This window comes from Perna viridis, chromosome 4 (assembly GCF_037379345.1).
Source record: "Perna viridis isolate PV_CMFRI_1.1 ecotype Kerala chromosome 4, ASM3737934v1, whole genome shotgun sequence".
NCBI lineage: Eukaryota > Metazoa > Mollusca > Bivalvia > Mytilida > Mytilidae > Perna > Perna viridis.
This window is the reverse complement of record NC_142448.1, coordinates 33,987,949-33,996,010: the sequence shown is the minus strand read 5'-3', so window position 1 is coordinate 33,996,010 and position 8,062 is coordinate 33,987,949. Positions and strand designations below refer to the sequence as shown.

Genomic DNA, 8,062 nt, shown 5'->3' with positions numbered 1-8,062 from the left:
AATAAAACATCTTTTCTCTTTTCTTACACATCTGTTTTGGGCCAAAAGAAACTATTTTAATCCACACCGACCCGGTGTATTTGCAGAAGACCGCTAAATCTCGCGAGAATTAGGATTGAAAGCGCGAAAATCCGTTGCGATTACTAATTCGATACTTTTATCCAAAGAAGTATTAAATTTGTAAGACACCTTATCGACATTTAAGATTAATTGACTGGTTAAATAAAATTACGGATTTAAAGTAAACATTGGTACGAGGCTCGCGTGCGAAGAACGCCGATTTAACGTCGTTACATCAAAATTGTTGACATAAAATTTGATTAATGAACTTTTAATGTATTTAATTTCATTTTTATCTTCATTCTTTGAATTAATTCTTTCTTAGTATGTTTAGGTATGAAATATTGTTTCAGATCCAAAAGAAGAATATTAGTTTCAAACTTTATCTGTAACTGTAAATAATTAAATTTAGATTTGTTTGACATTTGAATAAGCTATTAGATTTGATCTTTTAAAGACCATCTTGTGTGAAACAGAGCAACCTTCGTTATGAATAGAAGAAAAGCCCACAAAAAGCTCAAATCTCTGTGGACAACTTTGGCCTTAACAAACATAATTTTATCGAAAGTGAATACTTATTGTTTCTTTTTTTTTCTCTTTCAAAGCTTGTCTGATATTGACCGTATACTTAATCTACTGTTTCGCTAAATACTGTTCTTTGCTTCATGAAATATCTTGATAATGAAACTGTAATACAACTAAGAAGAACTGCCAAAAACTGAAGTGAAGTTAGAGGGGGTGGATGAATGGTGACTGAATAGAATGTTGATGATTGTATTACGATGAATATGACTACTCGATGTAGGAGTGCTTTTTCTAATTCGGTTTGGTGTTGTAACACTTAAAATTGAAACTGGAAGAACATCTACAAGCTTATAAAATATTTTGTTTTAACTGTTAGACATTTTATTGAAGATGTTAATCATGTAATCCTGCACTGTCCTTCAATACACCTCTGTTCACTGAACTCTATAAATGTAATTCAGAATTTCAATAAAATTGAAATGAACTTGATGACCTTTCTTTTTAGTAATGTTAAGTTTATTTTATACTGCTATTAAAATTAAAGAGATGTATTTTATAATTATGATATTAGAATTTCTTTTAAGTACTTATCTGTCTAAGAATCAGGCAAAATGTGTACAGGTTGTGGCACATGAAAAAAACCGCAGAGTTGTTATTGCATTATTCAAGTATTTTTACCTCATAACCTCTATGAATAACCATCAAAGTGTTTGTAACGTTTGGCTATTTAAGATGTAGGTCAAATTTAGTTGAAATGCACTCTTTTTCCTACATAAGCAGTAAAAAATATCTACGTCACTGATGTTTCAGGGAAGAAAACATAGCTTTTTGTTTGCTTACTATGATGCAATATCTAGCATTACTCAGTCTGTTTATAATTTTACGATATATTTTGTAAACTAAGGTTTCGTGCAAGGCAAGTCTTATTTCGTAAAAGTTGCTATCTTCTGTACATTGTATAAGTATGTATAGATGTGTCATACCATAACTTTATTTTTTTTAATTCAAATTATAAATATATATATATATATATATATTTTTTAATTCAAATTATAAATATATATATATATATATATATATATAAAGGTCTGAAAAATTCCCAACGATGTTAGAACTGTCAAATTTGCGATGCAAATTTTTCAGACCTTTCTATACGTTTACATATCTTCCCTGTATCAATTTGATCCGATGGAGCAGTGTAGTGAATAGAGTCGTCACATTCTGAGACGTTTGTATATATATATATATATATATATATATATATATATATATACATATACAAGTCAAAACTGCACCCCAACTCTAGAATCGATGCAAGGTTGCATATTTGCGATGCAAATTTGGTCGCTCCCTCAGCGGGATTCGAACCCCTTCTCTTCTCTGACATCTATGGCGACACCACCTGCACTGAGTCCAACGCTCTAGACAACTCGGCCAACTTGGCTATATAAAACCATAGCTTTCGTTAACAAATTGATACTTCCTCGTAAGAAAATCTAGATCGCGAACATTAGCACATGATGTAACTGAATAGGACAACCTCTGATTGTATCGAGTAAGACAATAGAGGATCTGTAACAGTGTACAAATACAGCCACACCAAGTATATATATATATATATATATATTTAAAGAAGAATGGAACTTACAACAGTCAAAAGAGCTACATATTTGTAAAATTTCTGATCGTTCACAGATCAGTTCTTCGTAATGGAATCGACGAAACTTTTAGTAGTTGTGTTGTGCAAAATGAAATTAAAGGACGCGTCAGTTTTTAACAATGACATTTATGGTTACGACTGATAGTAATTCCAAATACAAAACCCACCTCTGTCACCATCAAGCATAGTTGTTAGATGTTAGTTGCTAGCAACCGCTTCTTCCTGTTGATGTATCCATAGCCGGGTACACGGAGGCCAGTCCTATAAAGAAAACTGAGAAGTAATGTTTTATTTTGCGTTTTAATGGCCATTTTTTGAGTTCGTTGCATATGCTATAAGGGTATGCATTATTTTGGTAATACGCAATCAAGTTAAATGATATGCAAAACTCGAAATTGAAAGAAAATGTAAAAACAAACAAACAACGCAATATACCTTAGAGTAAGACCTTAAATAAAATTATATCAACCCGGCTCCTTCAAAGTATGGAAATCATTACGATAAAACGATGAAATACGAGTAACAAAAATCAGAAATACAAGCGTTAACATTGAGTATCTTCCCTTCTAAAGCAAATTACTGCATCTGAACAAGCTGAATACATTACACAGAAAACAAACGGAACGAACACTCACAAAATCTAAAACAAAATACGGGTAAGACTTTTATTACCTCTTACGTCTTAGTCATGTCTATATATCGGTATCAGTATAGACGATCTACGGTTTATAGTAAGCATCTATTGTCTTGGTACAGTGAGTTAAAGAAAAAACTAGATTGTTTCATGCTTGAAAACAACAGCTCAATAATCTCATACGACGTCCATGTTCAATAGTTTCCACTTTAATGTTTACAATTATAAAACGACTTCACATTGTTGTTCATCAAAGACTCGATCCATAACGGAGTACATATTGGGAAATGTCTACGAGACAACAACAAAAACAGTCAAATTCTCTATGTAAATATATAACTGAAGGAACTATCAAGTCTGTAACATGGAGTACAACTCGCACTAAGCAGTATGGCTTTGTTGGTCCCTAGTAGAGTGGTTTACTACTGGGAGTACGACTCGCACTAAACGATATGGCCTTGTTGGTTTCTAGTACACTGATTTACTACACGGAGTACGACTCGCACTTAACAGTATGGCCTTGTTGGTTCCTAGTACACTGATTCACTACACGGAGTACGACTCGCACTTAACAGTATGGCCTTGTTGGTTCCTAGTACACTGATTTACTACACGGAGTACGACTCGCACTTAACAGTATGGCCTTGTTGGTCCCTAGTACAGTGATTTATTACACGGAGTATGACTCGCACTAAACAGTATGGCCTTGTTGGTCCTTAGTACAGTGGTTTACTACACCGAGTACGATTCGCACTAAACAGTATGGCTTTCTTGGTCCCCAGTACAGTGGTTTACTACACGGAGTACGACTCGCACTTAACAGTATGGCCTTGTTGGTTCCTAGTACACTGATTCACTACACGGAGTACGACTCGCACTTAACAGTACGGCCTTGTTGGTTCCTAGTACACTGATTTACTACACGGAGTACGACTCGCACTTAACAGTATGGCATTGTTGGTCCCTAGTACAGTGATTTATTACACGGAGTATGACTCGCACTAAACAGTATGGCCTTGTTGGTCCTTAGTACAGTGGTTTACTACACCGAGTACGATTCGCACTAAACAGTATGGCTTCCTTGGTCCCCAGTACAGTGGTTTACTACACGGAGTACGACTCGCACTAAACGTTATGGCCTTTTTGGTCCATATTATACCAGTTTATAACATGGAGTATGACTCCATCTAAACAGTATGGCCTTGTTGGTTTCTAGTACACTGATTTATTACAGGGAGTACGACTCCCTCTCCTCTAAACAGTTTGGCCTTGTTGGTCCCTATAACACCAGTTTATAACACGGAGTACGACTCTCACTAAACAATATGGCCTTGTTGGTCCCTATAACACCAGTTTATAACACTGAGTACGAATCGCATTTAACAGTACGGCTTTGCTGGTCCCTATACACTAGTTTACAATAGGACTACGACTCGCACTAAACAGGAAAGGCCTTTAGGTTCCTATTACAGGAGTTTACAACACGGAATACGACTCTCACTATTATTAAGGCCTTTTTTGGTCCCTATTACATCTGTTTACAAACGTTGTATCATACCAATATACAAGGCTAATAAGGCAATTTCAAGGAGCTAATTAAGAAACCAAAAGAGCAATACAAGTCTGTCTGTCTGTTGCAGTTGTGTGTTTTTAAATGATTTGTCCAAGTGTAATATCCTCATACAGGTGTGTAATGAATGTTTCGTATATATATATATATATATATACGAAACATTCATTATGATAACTAATTAATACAAGTCCATGACTACCTGATTCTGCATGTGAAGAAAAGATTTTTCAGGAGAAGTAATCAAGAGTTGTTGCATCAGAAGATCACTTAAACCTTAATCAGTGTTAGGGAGGTTTGGTTTTTAGTCAACGTTGCTTATTATGTCTATGTTAGTGTTATTTCATGTTCGTGTGTGTTTATTGTCTTGGTTTCTAGAAAAGGACGCTTACCCTACCGGTGCACCTGGTCCATGCTCCCAGTTTTTAGTCGAGTACGAGTTGCTCATTTGTTTTTGTTACTTTGTATGTATGGTTTTGGTTGCTTTATATTCTTTGTTGTGTATGTCTGTTTTCCATGTCTGGTCTTTGTCCCTTGATTACATTCTTTTGATTATCGCTATAACCTTGGTTCTCTTGATCACTCTTTGATTACCGCTATAACATTTGTTCCCTTGATCACTCTTTGATTACCGCTATAACCTTTGTTCCCTTGATTACTCTTTGATTACCGCTATAACCTTGGTTCCCTTCATTACTCTTTAGGTCGATATGTTTGATTTAGTTTGTTTTGAATACTGTTTGAAAACTGTTTTTTTTTCTTATTTTATAGGTTGGATAACATAGAGAAGTAAACGACTCTTCATTAAAAACAATGCATACTCATGTATTTTATTGTGTTTAAACTTGCTTTGTGTACATTTTTTTTTTAATTCACATGTAAGAAGTTCACTATACAAAACTTTTCTTCTTGTCTTTGAAGCGTATATGTCATCGTCAAGCTCCCTCGTAAAATCAAGATGCGTAGAAGTCAGATCTAAATGTTGAACTATGGTAGCATTACAAAGTGAAATTATGTGTTAGAAGGTTTGGTCTATTATGAAATCATAGAACAAAGCCCGTCTTTCGATCATGCAGCAGATTCGGTATAAATCAAACGTTACCATTTCAGAAGGACGGGTTCAAATATTCAATCTGTACTTGATAGTCTTGACATTGAGTTTCTGCATCCGTTTCAAGCACGGTTCTTTTCAAAATTTTCCATTTTCAGCATCGGTGCAACCTGCAACTTATAGAGTCGCAGAGTCTAATCTGCAATTACATCAAAAGTGCAACTGATTTCGCCTTTTAAGCTTATATTTTTATGTCCTTCTGTCATCAAACTATACTTAATTAATCTCAAATTTCATAATTACCTCATAAATTAATTCCTTTTCGAATTCAATCGCCATATGGAACCGAATTGCGTTTGTAAACACTACTAAAAGAAGTCTATCAACCCCGTGCGCGTCTGGTAATTGCACGTTTTATTCATTTGAACTAAGGACATGATCAAAATGCTAATTTTAACTTTGTAACATATTCCTTTTCAAACTTAAGTAATCATGGGTAATTACGTATGGACAAACACGTGAAAGCACTCTCACCTTCTCTTAAGTCATATTTCTTTTAGAGCTTGGAAACTATTCTCACGGTCGCAAAGTAGTGTCTTGTGACCTATGAAAAGGATATCTTCGGCAGATGGAGCTAAATAAATTGTAAAGATAAACAAATTATAATTCAGGCACTATTCTGGGATTCAAAGGTTTCTTAGAGACAATTAATTGTGCAGCTTGTATCTTGCTTCAAAAGACGTTATGCAAACTGTTCTCCGCTATTTCAGCACGCGCCACTTAACGGAAACAGGTACCAGACTGTGCGATTCGTATCTTGAAATGTTACAAAAGTAGATGTAAATAAGATTAGATGCAGAAATACGGCAGAGATAATCAGAAACGAATGCGCTGCATCATGACACAGGAGAAGAGAACAAAAGGTTTTCTCAGATCTAGCAGGTGATGATGAGGATGCGAGAACGGCATCGTTTGCTATGAATAATGATTCCAAGCATCAGCAATTAAGTATAGAATTTAATAGACTTGAAAAGACTGTTTTCATTAAAAAGTCCAGTTAATTGCATCTTATACCAGGTGTAGGGTGGCTAGAAAGAATACAGCCGCATTAGACGATGTAAAAACCGTTCAGTCGCTGTGCTGTGCAGCCTTTTGCGGATTTCCTCATAAAAATTAAAATTAAATGAAAGTGATATTCAAACAATAGACATGTGGTTTCATAGACGAGAATGAAACGACTTCATAGCAAAATAAAACCTCATAAAGATGTAGAGACATATCAAAACCTTGTTAACTGTTTTCCAGTTTGAAATTCCGCGCCAAAGCAGCTGTCACGCATGCGCGATTCCATCTTTAATGATCTTGTAGAGAGATCTGCTGAAAAAGATCTAAACGAAATACAAATCGGCCATTTTTTCATACAAGGAACGTTGGTTTCGCAATCAAATTGTCATAATTGCTTTGTTTAGTCGTTTCAAAAATTCGAATAATATTAAATATTTAGATGGATATTAAATGACATTTATTCTAAACTATGATGTGCATTTATACTGCATTATTATACATCCGTGGGTTGGTCGTGACGCTCATAACATTTGCAGAATTAAGTGCACAATGATTAACAGTTGAATAGTAGGTGAATTACCCCTGTAATTCTAAAGTTATTTACATAAAATAAAATTGCTTTTAAATGGCAGGTGTAGTTGGAAGTTTTAGAAGTCATATTCAACATATTAATTGCACAAAATATAATAATTACTTTGGTTTTTTTTCCAAATACGTACATCTTAACTTAAGTGCAATACTATGGCGTATACTTCAGTAACATTTGACCTAAATAAGATCTCAGTTTCTGTTACACGATATTGTATTCATTGTGAAATCATTGCGTAAGGTGATATTATTCTACTTTTTTACTTACTTATTCGCCTTATATATTGTTTTTTTTCTTCCGAAGAGGTTTCCTTTCATATTTCTGCTCAACTGTACATCGAATGCTTTTCTCGGTTCGTATGCTGCCCACTTACAATCATTCCGACCAACTGGTGAGCCCTCGTGTACAGTTCACAGGAAGTCGTCTGCTTGCCACGTGCCAAACCTTGTAAACTAAAAAAAACTAAATTCAATGAGTTTAAATTTTTGAAAAAAAATCTAATATAATTGAAAGGGTATAATCATAAACGCATTAGACGTCTATTTTTTTGGTAATGTGTATTAAATATTGTTGACTATAGTTTCGAATAAATTGAAGTTCAAGTTTTTGTGCAGCTTTTCAACAAATTTCTATTTTGTATTTGTTTAAAACGCTTTTAACTTAATTCTAAAATACGTAAGTATTTTTATACATTAAGTTAAAAAGTCATTAGACAAAATTAAAAGCATTACTTTGCACATTTGACAAATTTCACATATATGTGTGTATTGATTTTTGTGCACATGTATTATTTACTTGTGTATTATTCATTATTAACCTGCATATTTATAATAATTTATAAAAATATCTAATGTCACATATTATAAATAATTAAACATATCAACAGACAATGCGACTTCAAACATATT

At 34.1% G+C, this 8,062-nt stretch overlaps 1 long non-coding RNA gene across 1 annotated transcript; it reads right to left on the bottom strand.

Annotated features, from left to right (window-relative positions):
• Positions 1-4,673: 4,673 nt before the first annotated feature.
• Positions 4,674-7,696, bottom strand: LOC148619846 (uncharacterized). The gene is made up of 3 exons (XR_015921316.1): positions 7,422-7,696; positions 6,035-6,134; positions 4,674-5,699 (listed from the first exon to the last, which is right to left on the bottom strand). It is a non-coding gene; the product is annotated as an uncharacterized LOC148619846 (long non-coding RNA).
• Between the last annotated feature and the right edge of the window lie 366 nt (positions 7,697-8,062).